At 45.7% G+C, this 22,048-nt stretch overlaps 1 protein-coding gene across 3 annotated transcripts in view; it reads right to left on the minus strand.

The window, feature by feature from the left end:
- Positions 1 to 12,346, minus strand: part of SCRN1 (secernin 1) — a 49,309-nt gene extending 36,963 nt beyond the window's left edge. The window contains exon 1 of one of the 3 annotated variants that reach the window (XM_054161213.1): positions 12,211 to 12,346. The gene's annotated coding sequence lies outside the window, so the exon portion shown is untranslated. Of the gene's footprint in view, positions 1 to 11,490; positions 11,551 to 12,098 lie in introns of those variants that run through there. The other 2 variants (XM_054161212.1, XM_054161214.1) reach the window with 2 other exon arrangements.
- Positions 12,347 to 22,048: the final 9,702 nt, after the last annotated feature.

Here is a 22,048-nt window from a genome sequence, read left to right on the forward strand (position 1 = left end):
CCCTATTTCCCCCCCTCCTCTTCCCCAATAGAGAGAGAATAAAAAGGGAGGGGAGCAAATCCACCAATGAATAATTTGGGTTTGGCTTGGAAGTAGGGAGGCAAAGAATTTTTCTTTAAACAGTATATGTGTGTGTGTATTTATGTAACAATGAGAGGCAGGGTTCACAAGGGTAAGGAACAAGGGTGGATGGGAAAAGGAAAAGAAAAATCTGAGATACAGAACCAGTCCTTTGCAAAGCGTGGGAGCAGCAGGGAGGACCACGGGGCAGGGGAGCAGCAAGCCGGCAGCAACTCTTTCGTCCCCACCAAGCAGAAGGAAGAGAGAGAGCAATGGCTGCAATGTCCTCCCTTTTATACCCCTGCTGGACAAGGGGTGGTGGGGGGAGTGGAACAGACCAAGTCAGTTTCCCAGGAGGGAAAACACCCTCCAGGGAGGGCAAAAACTCTCACAAGCCCTCCCCGCTGTTTTCACCACAACTAACAAACCCATTTGAATGGTTTAGTCATGGGGTCTGTGGTGACAGGTTGGACTTGATGATCTTTGAGGTCTCTTCCAGCCTTGGTGATTCTGTGAATTGTTCCAAGTATGCACAAGAATGTTGTATTGATGATGTCAACATAACTGCTTTGCAGCACCCTAAGGTTTCACACACATCTTCACCATTTCTTCACATCATCTTTATTCATCTTTAAGTCATCATTTAGTGCTCTAAATCTGTCCTCTGATGTCTTTCCAAGCCAGCCAAAACTCTGGAATAACTTGCAAGATGACTGGGATCTCAGTACTCAAAAGAAAGTGTTTCTTTGTTCCAGAAAGAAACTCAGTTGATTTATTTGAAATGCATAAGGCAGCTGAAAGACATTAGCTATCCAACTGCCTAGAAAGTTAATGTCATATACAGTACTAATTCTGATGACATGACTTTCTTCAATCTACATACCAAATGTATTGCCAGGCAGCTTAAACAGACAGGAGGAAAGGCTTCCTTCAGCACTGTCACTGAATGAATTGGAAGGTATGCAAGGTATACAACCACCTGAAAGGAGGTTGTAGACAGGTGGGGGTTTGTCTTTTCTCCCAGGCAACCAGCACCAGAACAAGAGGGCACAGTCCCAAGCTGCACCAGGGGAAGTTTAGGCTCAAGGCAAGGAGAAAGTTCTTCAAAGAAAGAGCAATTGGCTATTGGAATATGTTGCCCAGGGAGGTGGTGGAGTCACCATCCCTGGAGTTGTTCAGAAAAGGATTGCATGTGGCACTTGGAGCCATGGTTTAGTCATCATGAGGTGTTAGGTATGAGGTAATATGTTGGGCTTGATGATCTCTCAGGTCTTTTCCAACCTGGTTGATTCTATGGCTTCTGCATACCTACAGACCAAGTAGGCAGGGTAAAGAATTCAAAGCCTGTGGGTATCTGCAGAATCCTGAAGTCCTCCTTGGGATAAGGTTGTGTTTGTAAGGTTTGAGATTTATTTCTTTCCCCTTAAATATATCAACAGTTACTGAACCAAAACTCCCATTTTGGTAACACTTTTCAAGCTTTAAAGTATGAGTAAGCAACTCTATAACCAGAGTTCACTTCAACATACAATGTATTTCATACAAGGGGTATATAGCCTTGAGCACTGCAGGCTGAATGTCACAACTTTATATTGAAAACATGATTGTCATAAGAGCTGGCAGTGGGTTGTTAGATGATGCTTCTAAGAAGGAAGCTAGCTAGCAGTGTACTACAGTTCAAATCTACTCAGTTTGCAAGGTATGAGGCTTTCCTAGAACCTCATTTGGTTCCTTTAAAATACAAGAAGGATGGCAGCTTCTCAGAAACACCCACAACCTGCTCAGAACACTGCTGAACTTCATCTTCCTCCATCATGTAACTAAAGCAGTCTGTTAGCACCTACTTACCTAAGCAGGACATTTCTACTTGCCTACTTAATTTCCCTTTTTCCAGTTCAGCTTCAGGTTGTCCTCATTCTCATTTTCATGCACTTCCCACTTCTTTGCCCTCTCACAAGGTACCATCCTGACTCGACACCAAACAAGCATCTTTCATCGACAGGAGTAACAGAATACTCCTCCTTCACAGTACATCTGGTACAGCAAGGAACTTACCAAACCATCTATTAATCACTACTCTTCTCTTCTTTACGGTGTTTTTTCCTTTTCCCCCCAGTTGGTCCTCAAAACCAGAGACAGTCCTGAAACCATTGGAAAACACTGGGATTGACTGCAAATAGATCTCAAAGAACACACTGTGGCCCATTCACAGCTGCTACAGAGCACGCTAGCATATAGGGCTGATTATTTCTTAACAGATCATACCTCATATACATTTTGGTGTAGACTGAGGTAAACCTACACTCTATGTCAACATAGAGTTGCATTTGCACTCTAGATTTGATTGCAGACCATTACACTTATGGATGAGCCACTGCAGGGCAAGAGAAATAGAAACCACACAATCATTATAGGCTATATCCAAGACTGTACGAAAGCACTAGAGAACAGGCAAAGAACAGTACATCACTCTCTGCCATTACACAGCAGCTGCTGCTGTTTGAGGTATTTATGAGGCATCCTACTTGGTTGGCCTAGAATCATGGTGGGCACAAAGACTGCAAAATCAGTGATGGTTGATAACTACTTGCTGCTTATTTGACAAAAAACCATACTAGAGCAGGGATGCAATGCAGGCCATGGTCACATTTAACAAGTCCAAGTGCCGGGCGCTGCACTTTGGCCACAGCAACCCCATGCAGAGCTACAGGCTGGGGTCAGAGTGGCTGAGAGCTCCCAAACAGAGAGGGACCTGGGGGTGCTGATTGACAGCCACCTAAACATGAGCCAGCAGTGTGTCCAGGTGGCCAAGAGGGCCAATGGCATCCTGGCCTGCATTAGGAACAGTGTGGCCAGCAGGAGCAGGGAAGTCATTGTGCCCCTGTACTCTGCATTGGTTAGGCCACACCTTGAGTACTGTGTCCAGTTCTGGGCCCCTCAGTTTAAGAAGGACATTGAGACACTTGAACGTGTCCAGAGAAGGGGAACAAGGCTGGGGAGAGGCCTTGAGCACAGCCCTGTGAGGAGAGACTGAGGGAGCTGGGATTGTTTAGCCTGGAGAAGAAGAGACTCAGGGGTGACCTCTCTACAGCTACCTTAAGGGAGGTTGTAGCCAGGCAGAGGTTGGTCTCTTCTCCCAGGCAACCAGCACCAGAACAAGAGGACACAGTCTCAAGCTGCGCCAGGGGAGGTTTAGGCTGGATGTTAGGAAGAAGTTCTACACAGAGAGAGTGATTGCCCATTGGAATGGGCTGCCTGGGGAGGTGGTGGAGTCACCATCCCTGGAGGAGACTTGATAGGGTGCTTGGTTGCATGGTTTAGTTGATTAGGTGGTATTAGATGATAGGTTGGACATGGTGATCTTGAAGGTCTCTTCCAACCTGGTCTGGTCTGGTCTGGTCTGGTCTGGTCTGGTCTATTCTATTCTATTCTATTCTATTCCATTCCATTCCATTCCATTCCATTCCATTCCATTCCATTCCATTCCATTCCATTCCATTCCATTCTAACATGTATTAAAGAGAGTCACAAATTCCAATCAGAACAACTTGTACTATTGTTGTCAAAATTTGCCCACAATCAGACTTTAAGAGTGGTCAACAGGTCTGTACATAAGGGCTGTGACATCATCTTATAAAAGCTTTGTTTAGATGTCATTTTTTGCTGATAAGAAAGGAAGAGACAAATATTGCTGTTGTGGGAACAGACATGGAGGGCAGGTTGCAGTATCCCATCCTCCTCTCGTGAGCACAAGACTGTCAGCGACTGAAACCACACTCCTAGGAGAATAGGGATAGGCATAAATTATTCAGTGTGTTTTGCAGCCTTCCCTCAACCTAGGAAAACTGAAATAGCTATCTACCAACAACAAAGCACTCTGAGGAAGGAAGATTTTTACACTAGCTTGCTCAGGATTGTTTTGAGAGGTTTTTTAAACACAGCAACACTTCTCTCAGAGCTGCAATTTGGTACTGAAATAATCTCTTTGTAAAGTTCAGCAATTTGACTGCTACAACAAAATTCCTCTTCAGAAAACTCCCTTCCAGCCAACTCATTTTCCTCGCTGGCTAAAATACCCTGAGGACATTAAGCACGAAGTAATTACCAGTTTTACAGAGTTACAAACATGAAAGCTGTCTTGCCCATAGTTGCTATGTCTTATCTATTACAAACAAGAAAAAAACCAAGAAACCAACCAACCCCAACCCCCCCAACCAACATTATGAACTATTAGGTTTTTAAGCCCTCCTAATAACTTGTTGTGCAGGCAGTTCCAGAGCTTGTTTCTAAAACAGTAAAATGCATTTGCCAAGGGCAAGTTTTTTTTCCTCTGCATTTTCCTCTCAGCTGGAAAATAAAAGAATAGGCTTCTAATGAAAGTGCAGCACTCACTGGGAAGTAGTGGACAATAAAGAGGATTAGTGTGAGAGAGCAGTCCAAAAGAAAAGCACGCTTGAAGAAAGTTAACCCACGTTTACTGAAGTGAGCTAATATTTGCTCTCCACACTTTAACTGCTGCTCACTTGATGCCTTGCAACTTTATGCCCTAAGGTTTCTGGAATGTTAGTTTCTGAATTTACACCAAATTAAACATTCTGAAGTAGCTGCTCCTATGTGCAGAGCTACTGCTTTCCTGACAAAGCACCATTTAGGGCACGTTTCCTGATGCACAGGCACAAACAGTTCTGCCCTGAACATGCTGTGCAAAAGTTTTGTTTTCTGCTCCCCTACAGTCTCCCCCCCTACAAATGTAATACTACCTAGATACCATCATGTAGAGCAATGTCAGACCAGGAAAAGAGATGGCATGAGCAGTCAGCTACCACCATTAGAGCTCCTCTTCACAAGAAATTAAAACAATAATTCAGCACTGAGTATGAGGAAAGGCTGAGAGAGCTGGCGTTTGTTCAGCCTTGAGAAAAGAAGGCTTAGGAGAGACCTTATTACCACATACCAGCACATAAAGGGTGGCTACCAGGACAATGAAGACACCCTTTCTACACAGAAAAGACAAGGGGTAAGAGGTACAAGTTACTCCTGGAGAGATTCCAATTGGAAATCCAGAAGAAAAATTTCCACAATGAGAACAGTTAGACATTGGGATCCTCTCCCAAGAGACACAGTGAATTCCCCTACATTAGTCAGTTCTAAGACTCAGCTTGACAGGGTGCTGGGCTGTCTCATTTAAACCACACTATCACAGAGTCACAGAACAGGAAAGGTTGGAGGGGACCTCCAGAGATCGTCCGGTCCAGCCCCCCTGCTAAAGCAGGATCACCCAGGGTAGTCTGCACAGCAATGCATCCAGGTGGGGTTTGAAAGTCTCCTGAGAAGGAGACTCCACAACCTCCCTGGGCAGCCTGTTCCAGTGCTCCCTCACCCTCACTGTACAGAAGTTTCTCCCCATGTTGAGGTGAAATCTTCTATGTTCAAGCTTGTACCTGTTGTTCCTTGGCTTATCACTGTGCACCACCAAAAAGAGCTTGCCCCCCTCCACTTGAACCCCACCTCTCAGATATTGATAGACATTGATCAGATCCTCTCTCAGTCTTCTCAAGACTAAACAGCCCCAGGGCTCCCATTCTCTCTTCACCTAGAAAGGTTGGACCAGATGATCCTTGGGGTCCCTTCCAACCTGGCAGATTGGATGGGTTGGACACAATGATCTTGAAGGTCTCTTCCAACTTGGTTTTTTTATTATTATTATTATTCCATGACAGATATTAAGAAAATTTCCATGAGACCCAGCACTCAGCACTGACACCAGACAAACCTTCACTTCCTGTGATGGTGAGCAGAATTTCAATGTAAGATTTACCTTGTACCGGTATGATTTGGCTCGCAAGCTGGCAAGACTCCCAACTTGATCGAGTCAAACCTTCACCTAGACACATCAAACCTTTTACAAAGGTTTTACAGTTCAATTCTGTGTGTTAATGGGTGATTTTCAACTGGGCTTCAGGTTGATATCAAATAGAAATTCTGAGTTCCTCAGCATACTTCTATTCCTCTTTCTTTTCAGCAGCTCAGCTCATTAACATGGGTCAGGCCAGCCTAACGTGTCTGCAGAATCAATTGCCACAAAACCACAGGGCTGACAGTCACTCCAAATTTCTTTACTGTGTAAAGATTTCAATGAATCTGTTTTCATGGCTACCAGAAAGAGCAAGGGACCTAACCTGCAGGTGACATCTACACATAAAAACTGAGAGGCAGCATCTGAACAAGGGTCCTCCAACCTGGATCAAAGCTGTCTCATCAGGAAGGGGAGAATATATCAAATAGGCCACACATTACTTATTCTTAACACTTCCATTTGTTTTTTTCAATGGAGTGGCACAGTTACAACTGAGAAAACTTTTGTTCAGAGAACAGTTTCCATCATCAGTAAATTTGCTGAAGAAACGAAGCTGGGGGCAGGAGTTGATCTGCTGGAGGGTAGAGAGGCTCTGCAGAGGGACCTCGACAGCCTGGACAGATGGGCAGAGTCCAAGGGCATGAGATTGAACACATCCAAGTGCCGGGTTCTGCACATTGGCCACAACAACCCCATGCAGAGCTACAGGCTGGGGTCAGCGTGGCTTGAGAGCAGCCAGGTAGAGAGGGACCTGGAGGTGCTGGTCGATGGTAGGCTGAACATGAGCCTGCAGTGTGCCTAGGCAGCCAGGAGGGCCAATGGCATCCTGGCCTGCATCAGGAACAGTGTGGCCAGCAGGAGCAGGGAGGTCATTCTGCCCCTGTACACTGCACTGGTTAGGCCGCACCTCGAGTACTGTGTCCAGTTCTGGGCCCCTCAGTTTAGGAAGGAGGTTGACTTGCTGGAACGAGTCCAGAGAAGGGCAATGAAGTTGGTGAGGGGTTTGGAACACAGCCCTGTGAGGAGAGACTGAGGGAGCTGGGGTTGCTTAGCCTGGAGAGGAGGAGGCTCAGGGGAGACCTTATTGCTCTCTACAACTACCTGAAGGGAGGTTGTAGGCAGGTGGATGTTGGTCTCTTCTCCCCAGCAGCCAGTACCAGAACAAGAGGACACAGTCTCAGGCTGCGCCAGGGGAGGTTTAGGCTGGATGTTAGGAAGAAGTTCTATACAGAGAGAGTGATTGCCCATTGGAATGGGCTGCCCGGGGAGGTGGTGGAGTCACCATCATTGGAGGTGTTCAGGAGGAGACTTGATGGGGTGCTTGGTGCCATGGGTTAGTTATTTAGGTGGGTTGCATTTGTTGATGGGTTGGATGTGATGATCTTGAAGGTCTCTTCCAACCTGGTTTATTCTATGTAATTCTGTGTAATTCTATGTAACAGTTGTTGGGTTTCAATGTCTATTTTAACTTTTTAATTAATATGCTCCCTGTGCCCAAGACAGGCTTGTATTTCCATTTACAAATCAAGCCTAGTGTCCTGTGCACATAGAGACATGTGATCTCTGCATCCTCCAGAAAAGCAATGCTCCCAAAAAAAAAAAAACAAACAGAAATGAAAAGCAAAATTCATTCAGCTGCAGGAATAGAACAAAGACAGCAAACTGAAAGGCACAATAATAATATTGTTCCCATCTTTGTTAACACTGGAAGGTTATTTCTTTTAATAGACAATTTGGACAGTTTCAATGCATGACTTATCAGGAGGGAGGAAGGTTGCATTTAGTAAGAAATTAGAAAGCAGAGACTGTTCCTGAATATAAAGCACAAACCCATGCCAGATCTCCATCTCCCTACAGTTTTTACATTTCATTAGACCTTAGTCAAACTGTTTTGACTCTTTCCTTACTACCAATGGATGATACCAATTTAACACTTGAAGGTGACACACAGAGCTTTGTCTCTGTCCCTCTAAGCTCTGAGAAGATATCTAAGAGGAATTATCAACATCTGAAACTTAACAAGTGTGGTGGGTTGAAATTCCATCCCCCCACCCCCAACATTAACTTTGCCAGACCAGCTCAGTTGGAAGCAAAATGTTTTGGGAACAGGATCTTATGGTAGATATCTGAAGGGGGCCTACAAGAAGGCTGGGGAGGGACTTCTCAGGATATCAGGTAGTGATAGGACTAGGGGGAATGGAATGAAGCTGGAGGTGGGGAGATTCAGGCTGGACATGAGGAGGAAGTTCTGCACCATGAGAGTGGTGAAGCCCTGGAATGGGTTGTCCAGGGAGGTGGTTGAGGCCTCATCCCTGGAGGTGTTTAAGCCCAGGCTGGATGAGGCTCTGGCCAGCCTGATCTAGTGTGGGGTGTCCCTGCCCATGGCAGGGGGGGTTGGAACTAGATGATCCTTGTGGTCCCTTCCAACCCTGACTGATACTACTATGATATCTCTCCAATGGGATTGCTTAGAATGATCTCTATTTTCCTTTTCACACCCAACAGTGATTTGTTTACATTTTACTACTTTTCTACTCAAGATCTGTGAAAAATTTTAAAGGCTTAGCCTAAAACTAGCACAATAAGCCATGCTTAACTTTTTTTGTACATTAACTACATGCTATTGCTCAAAATGAGCAACATCTCAAACTTCTAGGCAGAAAGCTGGGATGGCTTCTTTCTCCAGTTGTGGTAGTTTTAGGCTATGCCTTTAAAAATTGTCCACAGATCTTGAACAGAAAGTATTAGAATGTAAATAAATCACCACTGGGTGTAAAAAGGAAAACAAAGGTAGTTCTGAACAATCCCATTGGAAAGATAATGGACTTAAACTAGTTGTGCAAAACAACCAGTCTCTCTCTTCTCACTTCTTGGGCTCTGGCTGAAGCTTCTCCTGGCTTTGCTGACCTTGACTGCATCACTTTTGCTGTGACTGGTATTACCAACAATGTCTCTCTGCTTTTCTTTTCTCTTGTCCCTTTGTGTACAGGGAGGCAGTGAAAGAGGCAGACAGGGAGAAGCTGTTGCAGCTCCCCTGATCCTTGGCCAGGGGTGTCCCTGTGCTGTTTATTAATTGCAAATATTTGTAAACACTGCATAGTTTGTGCATACTCATTGCATTCCATTGTAGATTGTATTTCTGCTCATAAATACAGCTTTCATTTGCTTCCAGCTGAGCTGATCTGGCAAATTTAATGTTGGAGGGGAATTTTCAACCCACCACACCAGTAAGTTTACTTTCATTTTTTAATTACAAGCAGCAGCAGTTCCCTACAGAGGCATAAAATCAGGTTGGGCTTCAAAGCTGTCCTAAGCAGTATGCCTGCTTTGGACACTTGCTTTTGAGCAAGTGCATAACAGGCCTGAAAGGATTTGAAAATCTCTCTCTTGCTGCATCTGGGAAAATTTAGAATATACCTGGCAAGAGCTGCCAGATTGCTTCAGACTGTCTTAACAAATTAGATACTGGCCCATCAAATAAGCATGGTAAAACCCTTCAGGGTTTAAAGTCCTAACAAATAGTCAGATTTCAGCTGTTAGGAAAGTTTAGTCCTTTGACCAACCAGTTCTGGTTTAATTGTCTAATATACCCTTTTCCAACCTTTCAAAGCAGGCATCTTTCAAAAGAAGGTAGGATCTTATTCTGCCTCAAGTAAGCTGAATTATGTTAATGAAAACATAGTTCTGTTTAAAAACAAATCAGGGTCAGCCATCCAGAAGACAGCAGGTTTCAGTCCCATTTCCATCACAGGCTGTGCATGCAGGAAAAATTCATTATTTATACAGACTTTTCATTGAGTGGATGTCAATGCACTTAATTAAGTCTCCAAGCAGTCACAGAGCTCTATTCCTTTTGTAGCTGCTATTGCAGCCTGCAGTCGAAGGTTGTACTTGTAACACTCTCCATTGCACAGAGAAGCAGCTGCTGTCCTGCTTCGGTCACTGGGGCAGAGACCCTTGGTAGGAGCCACTGGCATCTAAAGCATCTTTGAACACACAACTTCACAATATAATGAGAACTCACTAACTGCTGCCTAATACTTAGCCACGAGCCTCCCCTCTTTGCAAAGAGCCAGGACAATCTAGTTCTGCACTTCAGTTAGGTCTTCATAATTGCACAGGAAAAATTGTTTGCTTCCCCACGCAAGCGGCTAATGCACCCTGACTGGTAGTCATTTCAGATTAGCAACATTGTTATGTTAAGAAGGGGGGAAATACAAAGCATCAAAATATCTCGTTGGAAGCCTCTGTTTAGTTAAACATATAACCTAAAACCAAAAGCAAGCGTTGCAATGCTAGCAACAGAGTTTGCAGAGGTAAGGACGCAGGGCAACACATTGTGGGGGAAAGCAGTGGACGGGTACCTTACAGAGGGGCAGGTATAGGCAGCAGTTCTGGGCAGTTTCTCAGTTTGTTGGGTTTACAGAAAGACCAATACACTACAAAGACAATGTCTAGCTTGACAGCTCTCAGGTCCATAATAAATACATTCTTACTGGAACCTTCTAGCATAAACTAGCACACTTTCCCACACACAAGCTGAATAAAGCATCCATGGTTGACGACTTTTGGAGGGGTAGGTGGGGAGCAAAATTCAGTATACTTTCCCCCAAATACCAAACTCAACAAGAGTAAACAAATGCAGCTTGAGCCATGCCCTACTTCACCAAGAGAAAAGTTACAATTATCTTTTACAAAAAAGTCACCATAAAAATCTTAACCTCTAAGCCTCAGAATTGCTCTTCTGGGGAGGCCAAAATCTGCTTAAATTAATTCAGGATTTCCATCCACCACATTTGCCTCAGTACAACACCTGTCTTTTCGACTGCCTAGGTAAGCTCTGGGATCTAAACTGCCTGGTTAGTTCACAGCACTATGAATGGTTTAGGTTAACTTCAGTTTTGATTCATCTCAAATTAGGGGAAGTCCTGTCTTCAAAGAGATAAATGCATACACACACACAATAAATATAGACAATTGAGAGTTTGTTTTGAGATTTCTTGTTGTTTGGCTGGAGGGTTTGGGGTGCACACTATGAATATACCAGGATGTTCTAAATCCCTAATTCTAAAACAGCTTTTAGACCAATAGTAGACATGGTAATAGTTTATAACTGAGTGAGCAAGATGCTCTACTTAAAAGTTCATGTATATATTGTCTTCTAAACTACTGAGTAAGTTTAGCATACACAGATAGTTTGCATGATAGAATTTACCAAGTGCACTGCAGTACAATCACTTCTCTGGAATTATTGAAGTTTTACATCTTAGAGGTCTGGATAGCTTTACTCAGGTCTAAAGTCATTCTTCATAGGAATAGATTTGCACATTATGTGCAATTGTAGGATCAAGGCCCTAACAAAGCTGTCTTCAGCTTGAGAAGCTGGTTTAATATGATTTTTTTCCTCCCATCTAGTTACCAGTCCTGCAGAAAATGTTGGAGTTTAAAAGGCAGGTTAATCATAGCCTGTAGTGTTACTCTCATAGCGCAAACAGCAGCGCGTTTTGCAGACTCTTGCAGGAAGGTGTCTGCTCATCAGCCTGCTGAAATGAATGAAATCATCACATACCTACCTGAGTGTAACAGTATGCTTAGAAACCCAGACGAAGGCGTCTAGATTTCAGGGTGATTATATGAAAAGGCACCTTCAAATACACCAAAAAAAAAAAAACAAAAAAAGAAAAGGTGGTGGGGGAGGGAACACAACCCACGGCGAGTCCTTAAAGATCGGAAGGGGACGCAGCTGCTAGCAGAGAGAGTAGCCAGAGAAGACGGAGGCGAGAGACCCTTGGTTCAAACTGCAAGGCAGGCGACAGCCGGCGACGGCGTTTGTCGATGCCAGCCCCAAACGCCAAGTCTTCCTCCACCCCGGACCCCCCAGCCGCCTCGCCGAGTCCTGCTGCCGCCCGGCTCGGGCCGGGGGCTGCCTGCGGAGCAGCCATGTTACGCGGTGCCCGCAGCGTCCCCAGAGCGGCGCGGTCCCTCCTGCGGCCGCCGCGGAGCAGGTGCGCGGAGCCTCCTGGGGACATCGCCACCCAGAGCCATCACCGCCTTAGGACGGTGCCCGCGCCGACTCCGGGAAACCGGCTTTGCGACATCCTCCCCCGCCACCCCTCCTACCGCAGCCCGGCGCTGTCGGGGCGAACCCCGCCGGGCAGGTCGCTGCCCGCAGACCCCGCACCTTCTCCCCCCGCACGCAGCAGTAAAGCACCGGCCAGGTCCGGCCTCGCCACTCAGAGGAAGATGGAGATGTGGAGATGCCGCCCTGCTCCTCGGGGTCACCGTTACCGCACCTCACCGCTCTTTTCACGCTACCCTGCTCCGCTCGGCTCGGCTCCGCTCAGCCTGGCGGCGGCGGCCCCTGCCGATGGAACCAGGCGCGGCCCCCTCCCCTGCGCGCGCAGCCGCCGCCGAACCGTTCCGCGCGGCGAGTCCCGGCTGGTGCTGCGGCTCGTACGCGGGCGCGGATTCGGCGCTGTTGAGCCACCCCGCTGCTCCCCTCTCCCGCGCAGCTACCCCAGGGGCGCCGCGGACCTCAGGGACCGCCCGTTTCTGGCGTTTCCCTGTGGAACCGGCCGGCTGTCGTGTTGGCACCGAGCCTTCCCTCAGAGCCGTGCCTGCCCTTGGTCGGGGTCTTCCCGAAGTCTCACATGAGAGAGAGTGCCGGTCCTGCCTCCTGACGGTGCCTGCTACGCTTAGGGCGAAAGGTGTTGGGTGCCAGTGCCTGGCGCCTTTGTGGGTACCCACCCACAGAGACCGCCACAAGGCGTGAGGACAGGAAAAGTGCCAAGAAGCATCCACGTTTCACCTGCATGGGTGGAATGCAGTGCATGCAGCCTTGTTTTTAACCCACTGGGGGACCAAGAGAGGACACATGCTCCCTTCACATTAGGTGGTGCTCAAAGAGGCTCATTTGTTCAGATTTAGTCATAACTGGACTGGTAACTTGTGTTCCTCTGTCTCACACAAAGCATAAGTCATGAAACTTTGTAAATCTGAGAGCATGGCCTTGCAACAGGAGACATCACAGAATCAGCCATGTTGGAAGAGAACTCCAAGATCATCGAGTCCAACTGAACACCCAACACCATCTAATCAACTAAACTATGGCACCAAGTGCCTCATCCAGTCTCTTCTTAAATACCTCCAGAGACATTGACCCCACCACCTCCCTGGGCAGCCCATTCCAATGGGCAATCAATCTTTCTGTGAAGAACTTACAATATCAAGCCTAAACCTCCCCCTGCACAGCTTGAGACTGTGTGCTCTTGTTCTGGTGCTGGTTGCCTGGGAGAAGAGACCAACCCCCACCTGGCTACAACTTCCCTTCAGGTAGTTGTAGAGAGCAATAAGGTCACCCCTGAGCCTCCTCTTCTCCAGGCTAAACAACCCCAGCTCCTTCAGCCTTTCCTCATAGGGCTTGTGCTCCAAACCCCTCACCAGCTTTGTTGTCCTTCTCTGGACATGTTCCAGCATCTCAACATCTTTATTGAATTGAGGGGCCCAGAACTGGGCACAGCACTCAAGTCTGTTTGCCAGGCCCACCCAAATGATAGAATCATAGAATGGGGCTGTCCTGCATTCCCCATCATCAGCACATAACCTGTGCCTCCACAAAGAGGTGAAAGTAGTTTTCCTGCTAGTTGTAATCATGCAGATGTCCTGTTATCTGGTTAAACATTTCTGGTTTGGGATAATAAGCATGGTTTACTGGTGTGAAGGCAGCATCTTTGTCTTTCTGTGTCTGTGTTTAAGGAGGGGAATCTTGCTGCATGCTCCACCAATGCCTGCCTCAGATCAGACAGTGTAAAGGGACTGCCAAGTATGTTTGATTGGAAGACAGTAAGGTTAAAAGGAAACTGGAGAGGAGGTCAGAAAGGCAAAGATGTGCCAGTAGGCAGAACAAAGAGCATTAGAAGCTTGAGCATTTCCGTGTTAGAGCAGGAAGAAATAAATATGGTCGGTTGGTGCAGCAGCTTGGAACTTGAAGAAGACACAGAAAATAGAGAAATCTATAAAAGATCTTTTTAATGAAGTCCAAGAGGTTTGTCTTCAAATATTGCCTCATTTCACAAGTTTTAATGCTTTTTGCCAGCAGAACTAATTACTGAAATTACCCTGTCAGCATGTCCTCCTTAGTGGTGCACAACTTGGTGGTCAGAGTTGAGTTCCTCAGCATACTTCTCTTCTTCTTTCTCTTCAGAACCTCAGCTCATTAACATGGGTCAAGCCAGCCTAACATATCTGCAGAATCAATTGCCATAAAAACACAGGACTGACAGTCACTCCAAATTTCAGTTAGTATTACATGTCATTCACTCCCATAAGGTAGTAATCAAGACACTTAAATATCACACTACTTATCAGATCAGAAGACCTAATTTAAGTAATCTGACAAAAGAAGAACTAAAAGCCAGACAGAATCTGCATAAAAGACCCTGCACAAAAAGAAAGCTTAGTAGGAAAAAATCCTGGGGCCATATGCAGCAAAAAGAATTCCTCTCATCACCACAAGAAGCAGAAGAATCCATGGGTCTGCATGTGCTTAGAAATATGGATGAACTTTAGCCACTTGCTGTCAAATGTAACTGAGAAGCAGTTATACAACCAAGAGAAAACAAGTTGCTGTTTCCATTCTAAATCTCAAGGAAGGTGAATCGTGGCATCTGCACCTTTTGGGGGTTCATCAGTAACCTGAAGAGGAATTAATTTAAAAGTAATTACTTAGGCTCAATGTTTTTGATTAAAAAGCAGAGCTCATCCTTAGCAGCATGGAGGCCTTTATGCACTAAGATCTTCCATTACGTATTTTAGGCAAGAACTTTGTTTTCCTCTACCGTTAGTTTGCTGTGATCAGGACAACTGTGTATTTTGCAACAGAAAAAAAAAAAAAGGCAAGATATCTCCTGCTTAAAATATCCAACTGAAAGGTGATTTGAATCACTGAAAAGCTGATGAGTTTATAGTCATTTAAGGGTAACAACTTCAGCTGAACATAACAACCCAAATTCCCTGCTCCAGAGCTACATCAAGGATGAACTGCGTCAGATGCAGCTTGCTTCTTAGACTCAGAAAGATAGCCAATGAAAGGAGCAGGTGCAACTTAAAAGGGGGTTTAAATTATGTTCTATAACACTCCACTTGCATTACCCATATTATGCTCACTTAGATGACTAAGTCTGTTCTCTAATTACACTGGAGATGATTATGGCTGAGTATAATCTACCTAAGAATTATTAGACTGTCTACAGAGTGATTACATACTGGTGACAGAGAAATCTCTGATGCTTCTTTTCTGTGTAAGCTGTCATGAACTACATAAAGCAGCAAGGATGAGTGGTTAGAGCATGGCCCTGGGAATCTGGAGAGCCTGAGGTTTATGCCATTCTGCCATAAGCTTGCTGCTTGGCTTTGGGTAAATGTAGCAACCTCACAGCATCTAAACTACCTCATAAATTAGAAGGGGACAGTATTTACTCACAGCTGCTATCTTTGAATGAAGACTGCTGCATAAACAGAAATGACAAAATTACAATAATTGGGACAAAGCCACGGTGCTAATCTATTGATTATTTGCTCTTTTTCTTTAACAACCTAACAGCAGAATATATGAATGTTTTTAGAGGTTTCTTTCTCCTATAAGAGATGAGTTTCCAGTGGGATGCAACATCAAAGAAAGGTAGCAGGAAGGATGTATCTTTAGAAGAGAGAATTTCATCGAACCTTTGTTCCAGGTTTTCTCTGTGTAAGGCAGAGAACAAAAAGCACACAAGGCTTAAGTTACAGTTTAGTTTTGTTCTTCTTCAAACACCTCTGTAGTTGCACATCAAAGCCTATTCAATAGAACTAGTACCCCAAATCCTCAAGACACTGCAGTACTAATCTTTGATTCATCATATCCAAAGCACTTTCCTCTGCAAGTTCAAGACAGCTGCCATGCAGGCTTACAAACTATGGAATTAGCTTTCACAGCAAATGTGTTCAGAAGGAGAGCAGTAGGCTTAATGCAGACCATGTAAGTGTTGAAATTGTATTTCTTATGTGCACTATGACAGATCTTGGTGAAAGGGAGTTTGACTCGATGATCTCTGGAGGTCCCTTCCAAGCCCTAATATTCTGTGAGTCTGTGATACAGAAGGCCCGGTGTCACGGTCCAACGGTGGGTAATTTGGCAGAAGTTAAACCCCCTTGTGTTCCAGTGTGTCCTCAGATATCAGAGGGACTGGGTGAGGCTGTGCTTAATCCCTGAGTGATGCCCAGTTGGACCTTTAATGTGGCTGACTTCACACTCTCGGAAACAATTGAATTAATACTCAAACGGAGCCAAGTGCCAAACCGGTTTATTTCACGGACTGCATATACAAATCCCGCGGTGGTCAAGCGGGGATGACGCTAACAGGAGCGGCGAGCTGGGCCAGGCGGGAAGGCAGCTCTCGCTCGCTCTCTGCCGCAGGCGGGACGGCCGGCCGGGAGGCAGGCGGGGAGCACGGCAGGGCAACACGGTGGTTCTCGACGGTCCCGGTCTCTAAGCCGCTGGCTTCTCAGCAACCGAGTCTTTGTATGCGGCTCCCTCGCCAAACGGCTTTCCGCTAGCAGCGGCTCCTCACGGCAGGCAGTGACCCCAGCAGATCCCCAAGCAGGTCTTCCAGCCCGCCATACCGCCACGCGTTCTGTAGTTTCACGCTGCTGCTAAAAGCAGCCACCCGCCCCGGTTCGACAGTGGAGCGTATGCCTGACGCAACCTCCAGGGGCTCTACAGCGTGCCTCAGTCTCCGGAGCTCTAAACTGTCCCTCTCCCATCTGCAGCCAGGGTCCTAAAGTCCGGCCAGGGAGCCTCCCAGGCCCCAAAGCCTCTCGAACGACCACAGGGGGCAAAGTGCCAAGCTCTCCCTATCCCAAACGATTCTCCCAACAATGCTGAGCCACATATATAATGATTTCTGGTCCCTAACCTTGTGAGATGCTAAGATAATAGTTGTATCTTAGGCCAGTAAGTTCAACTGATACTGTAAAACAAATTTGGTACCTGGCTGGTTTGGGTTTTTTATAGACAGGATACTGGAGCAGGGAGTTGAGGATACTTCTCCCACATTCATAAAAGAAAGAGGGTGGCAGGTGCAGTATTCTGCTGTGAAGTAAAGATGGCACCTGCTGGGTTCAGTGGATGTTCCAAATGAAAGAGATAGGGAAAATCCTGCCCACAGCTCCTTTATCCAATTATACCATTGACGATTAATCCATGGAAATGGCAGCAGCTGTACATAGATGTCATTGCAGACACAAGGGCCGGCTTAGATGCTGAACCCTTATGCACTGCAGAAGGTGATTGATTTCTCCATTGCACAAGTGACATAACAGAACACCAGCGACTAGCCTGTGCCACGGGGACAGAAGCCAGTATGCTACAAGGACTGAGCGTGCTGCAGTTCCCCTCAGTGTCTAGAAGCCAGTCAGGCACAGCACTGAACCACACAACAAGCAGCAGTTTCTCTCTTTTAATTTACAGTAACTTGTGGCAGGCAGTGTACTTGCAGTTTCATACCTCTAAAAGGTATCACAGGACACATTTATTTATTATTGTCTTAGAAAATCTGTGAGCCTGGAGCTTTCCCCCCCCCCCCCCCCCCCCCCCCCCCGTGTGCTAGAACAGCACCTGTAACAATGAGGCTCCACACTAGCTTGAGACACATAATAATAAACAGTCAAGGGAGGTGGAAGAAGGTAATCTGTCATCCTGAGAAGATGAACCAGTAATGCCCACCAAGAAGCAGAAAATACAGACAAGAGCATTACTTCCTTACACAGTGATCCTGCTTAATCTTCATATATGCTTCCATTGTTGCCACACTGCCTGTACAGAAATGCTTGCAGCACAGCAACGAAACTGTAGAAGGCATCTGACTTCCCTCTGCAAGAAATGTGCTATAGAAACTGTGTGCTGTGTAGTGACCTTGTGTACAATTACATTAACACTCAAGATTTATCTTTTTTCAGGCTTAATACTATTCATGAAATTGCAACAGCCTGAACATGAAGATGTAAGATGAAACAGTTCTGGTGCTATGCAGGTGACACAGGAGTTCATTAGAAGAGACTGCATACATGAAGCTGTGTTCTATTTGATGTTAGTGTGCCATGTCTATGTGTAAATTGCTGCAAATTAAATCACTGGACTTAGAGAAAAGATCAGAGAGTAATGCCACTGCGTGATTTATCAGCCATGTAGTGCAGTGTAAACAGCCCTCCTTCAGGGGAGGTTACAGTCTGAGAACTAGAATCTAATGAGAATAGTTACCACAGCAACAGGTCTGCTGAGTATGCTTAAAAAGTTATGCATGCATCAGCAACCTTTTTTTTCTCCTCACATACACATCACGGACTGGGGGCTGTGAGCAGCGGTGTGTCCGTCCTTGGCTATGGATGGTTTTGCTGCAGCACTATCCATTATTCCATTCTTCAGAAGATGTAAAACTTGGGCACCTTTTCTTTTTTAAATATGACTGTAAGGAGTCCTAACTCAACTGCAAAACCCAGCCCCTGATGAGAAAGTCACTTTCCTTATTCGTGGAAGTGGTGGATAGCTCAGATGAGAATAGACCTCTGCTGGCAGAAATGCTTCCAACTAAAATAGAGGAAAGAAGTCCTTTTGGCTCCTGTAGTTCCAAAAGGGTAGGGTTAAAAAGAAACTTAAATGTCCACCACTGAGTATCCCTGTCATACAAGAACCCACATTTGCATAGATGTCCTTGTTCACAATGTACAGCTGGGAAACGGTGGTTAAGAAGAGATGGCAACATCAACAAAGCTCAAACTGTTTCATCCCCAGAGGAATCACCCAGGAGTTTTCAAACTTCCTCACACTGTCTGTGGATATCAGCCAAGACAAACTGGCTGTTATAAAGAGCCATTCCCCTGCCTCTTTTCTCTACTGTTTCTCCCAGTGCCAGGGCTGTTGGTGTTTCCTCTGAGCTTGCCCTTAGCTTTACCCACAGGCGGTGGTGTGACAGCAGGAGCCTGGCTGGTGCCACTTCAAGTCTGTTCAGAGGCACCAACGCATCCCTGAGCTGCCCTTCTGCAGCTGCTTGTTCAAAAAGCAAGGTGTGAAGGTTCAAAGCCAGCGGATGTCTGACAGCACATATTAATTAATGTTCCTGAGTCCACCCCCCTGCCTGCCTTCACACAGCCCCTCCACTGCACAAGGCTGGCTGTGGCTGTTTTGGAAGAGTGCCACGCTGAGCTGGTCTTGGCTTACTTAGCAACAGGACCTGGTACCAAAAGAAGAGAATTGGGCCATTTCTGCTTTGTCTGTGCTCCCACTGCAGTTTGTGCTCATTTGTTAGCTGAAAGATGGGAACCATGTGGCTGGGAGCTTTGCTTCAGGGTTATGCAGGGGCAGAGCACTGAATTATTAGTCCATCAGCTACAGTCCTATAGATTCCATAGCCAGAGATGGACACAGGGTCACCTAAACCATTTTGCACTGTATTTATGGAATGAAAAACTGTTCCCTAAAAACATATCCTGGTGGATTAGAGAGGATAGACATAAACTCTGCTATTTACTCCCAGAGAGACAGCAGGCAAGCATGCAAGAGAAACAGGTATTACCTAGCTCACCACTCAGGCAAAGAGGCAGAAGAGGAAGCATCAGCTGCTTTAATGACATTTCAATGGCAACAAAATCTAAGAGGACAGGATTGATTTAATGCTTTCAGTCTGACTCCCAGACGAGGAATCAATTATCCTGCATCATTTAATCTCCTTAAACAGGTCATGACACAAAGTAGAAATTAGAAGCATTGTGTCTAATATGGAGAGCAGCTCTTAATGGTAGTTAGCACCACATTTTTTATAGCAAAACATAATTGGGATTTGGGGACCTCTGAAGGGGTGGCTCCACCTGATTTCTGCTGCCAGATCCTAATAGTTTAAAAGTGAGTTTGTTGACTGTTTACCTGATGGAGATGCAGAACAGTTATGAGCAGGGAAAACAAAGCAAACAAAAAGCCCCAACCAAACCAAACCCAAACCCCCCACACGATCCCTGTGGACAAACTCCGGCCCTCCAACAGGGACACGACCTTCAGAAACCTTGCAGAAAATACCTACCTGACATATTTCAATCTGTATCTTCATGACTAATTTCTCAGCTAAACCAAGCTCCTACTCTTTTTCCATCACTCAAGAGACCAGAAATACCACATGGATCTTAACCAAGTATAACCCCCTAGCTAAACCAGTCTGCTTTTGGAGCTGAACCTCCTAGAATAAAGAAATGTGATGCATGAGGAGGCTGGGAGAGTTGATAATGAAGGTCTTTATCCCTGTATACACAAAAATGCAGCTTCCTACTGAGATTTTCAACTCCATTTCTTGTGTGAGACTGTTGACATAATCAAGCACTAGCATGAAAACAGAAGCAGGACAGCTGAAGAAGGATCCTTATTTTGCTAGAGTTGGTTTTCCTATGTGCCAGGAGAAAACTAGGGCACAGAATGCACGCATTAACTTCCAAGAGAGGCTAAAATTATCCAGGATTATACAAATATAAGCAGTTTTTGTTTTATTTCCTGTTACCAAAATCAACTCAGTGTTGAAGACAAATGAAGGGTTTGGGAGTGTTAGGTTTTGGGGGTGTTGGTTTTGGGGGTTTTGTCTGTTGGGTTTTTGCCTTTTGTAAAGAGCTCTGTGATAAGGAGGGTGTGTATTTAAGAAGCAAAACTCAACATGCCTATTCCAAATATTCTCTAGTGGATCTTGGAAATACAAATTTAAACTTTTGTCATAAGAGTAAAAATCCATGCAGACACTGGCTGAAGCAGAGTCTGCAGTCTGAAGTCAGATCAGGAACCAACCTTATTATCGCAGGCCTGGATCGGTGACTGCCAGTGTTCTTTCTTCCAAGTAAACAGATGGCAGAGGATCAAGAAAACAAAATACTTTGTCTTTCTCACACCACTCTGTGTGCTTCCACTCTTATCTCACCCCATTTCCCCCAGCTTTGCTCCTTTTTCCCAGAATGCCCAAAATACTGGGCTCTCCCCACCCTGCTGATACTCTCCTGCCTTCTGAACCCGGGATTTCTCTGGCGGTGTTCAAAAAAGGATTGGATGTGGCACTTGAAGCCATGGTTTAGTTGGTCATGAGGTGTTATATATTAGGTAATAGGTTGGACTTGATGACCTCTCAGGTCTTTTCCAACCTGGATGATTCTATGATTCTGGGTCAACAAATAGATCACTTGGTACCTAAGAGCAGAAGCAGTGGGGTGTGGGGAGCACAAATGACAGTTGTTATTTAAAGACTGATTTGTGCCACCTGTGTTTACACCAAAGGAAACGTCCTATAGAGATTTGTTTTCATTTTAAATGTCATGAAGAGAGAACTAGGGCAGCATTTTGTTCCATCTACATTCAACACTGCAATTTTATGTCACATACAGTACTCACCGAATCACTTCTGTGCAGGAGATGCACAAGGACATTACAGGAAGGATCTGGACATGCTGGAAGGTGTCCAGAGAAGGGCCACAAGGACGATCAGAGGACTGGAGCTCCTCTCATATGGAGACAGACTGAGAGAGTTGGGGCTGTTCAGTCTGGAGAAGAGAAGGCTTTGAGGAGACTTTACTGTGGCCTTCCAGTATCTGAAGGGGGCTACAAGAAAGCTGGGAAGGGACTTTCGAGGGTGTCAGGTAGTGATAGGATGAGGGGGAATGGAACAAAACTAGAAATGGGTAGATTAGGAAGAAGTTAGGAAGTTAGGTTAGGAAGAAGTTCCTCCCCATGAGGGTGGTGAGACACTGGAACAGGTTGCCCAGGGAGGTGGTGGAAGCCTCATCCCTGGAGGTATTTAAGGCCAGGCTGGATGTGGCTCTGAGCAACGTGATGCAGTGTGAGGTGTCCCTGCCTGTGGCAGCGGGGTTGGAACTGGACGATCCTTGAGGTCCCTTCCAACCCTAACAATTCTGTAAGTTACACAAAAGAAAGATTTAGGACCTGATAAAGTGGTTCCTTCATTTTCAGCAGTTTGCCTTGTCAGCTGATCCCCAAGAAGAAAGCATTATAAAGCATTTCAGACAGTAAGCATCGTTCCTGAAGCTCTGCCAGAAGCTTTCTTCTGTCATCCCATC

The sequence above is a fragment of the Dryobates pubescens genome, chromosome 4, assembly GCF_014839835.1.
Source record: "Dryobates pubescens isolate bDryPub1 chromosome 4, bDryPub1.pri, whole genome shotgun sequence".
NCBI classification, from domain to species: Eukaryota; Metazoa; Chordata; class Aves; order Piciformes; family Picidae; genus Dryobates; species Dryobates pubescens.